The sequence below is a fragment of the Galeopterus variegatus genome, unplaced genomic scaffold, assembly GCF_000696425.1.
Source record: "Galeopterus variegatus unplaced genomic scaffold, G_variegatus-3.0.2 Scaffold2668, whole genome shotgun sequence".
NCBI classification, from domain to species: domain Eukaryota; kingdom Metazoa; phylum Chordata; class Mammalia; order Dermoptera; family Cynocephalidae; genus Galeopterus; species Galeopterus variegatus.
Genome location: NW_007728779.1, coordinates 209620 through 210286, shown reverse-complemented (window position 1 = coordinate 210286; position 667 = coordinate 209620).

Here is a 667-nt window from a genome sequence, read left to right as displayed (position 1 = left end):
GTTGTCCAGCTGGATCCATGGTCTGTTCATGCTTTAGTTTCTGATGCACAACAGGTTGTGCCAGGGGACGGACAGTCTCCCCCAACTCACCATCAGGTTTGTCCTCATCCTCAGCGTTGAAAGCAGGAGTAACCTGTTGCTGTACTTCAGCCTCCAGAACAAGTACCCACGTTTTGAACAACTCTGTTTTCTACTGCAAATCTCAAAGCCACACCACTTCATAGAAGGCCTGGTCCATGTTGACTTGTAGTACAGTGAGCAACAGCCAGACCCCGGTCAACAGGAAAGTGGCTGCTGGGTACCACATACTCGAAGGTAGCCACATTTCCTCCCTGTCCCAAGGGGCTAGTAGCTTCCTTACCTGCTCAGAATCCTGAATACAACTACACCAGTCGTCAGGCTGGATCACAGATCCCTCTACCCAGTCCTGTGCAGGTCATGAGTCAGGTAAGCAAAAGAAAAATGGAGTAGCCACCAACAAAGTTGACATTCTTTATTTCAGATGTGAGCCCCACCACCAGCGGTTTGAAGCCATTGTCTTATATACCAACTTACACAATAGTGGCAACAAGCCACAGGGTACATGGGCGCACATGCGTACTAACACTACTCTTATGTAACTTGTTTACAATGGATGTGCTGAATCATACCCAGCTGGTTATGAGGC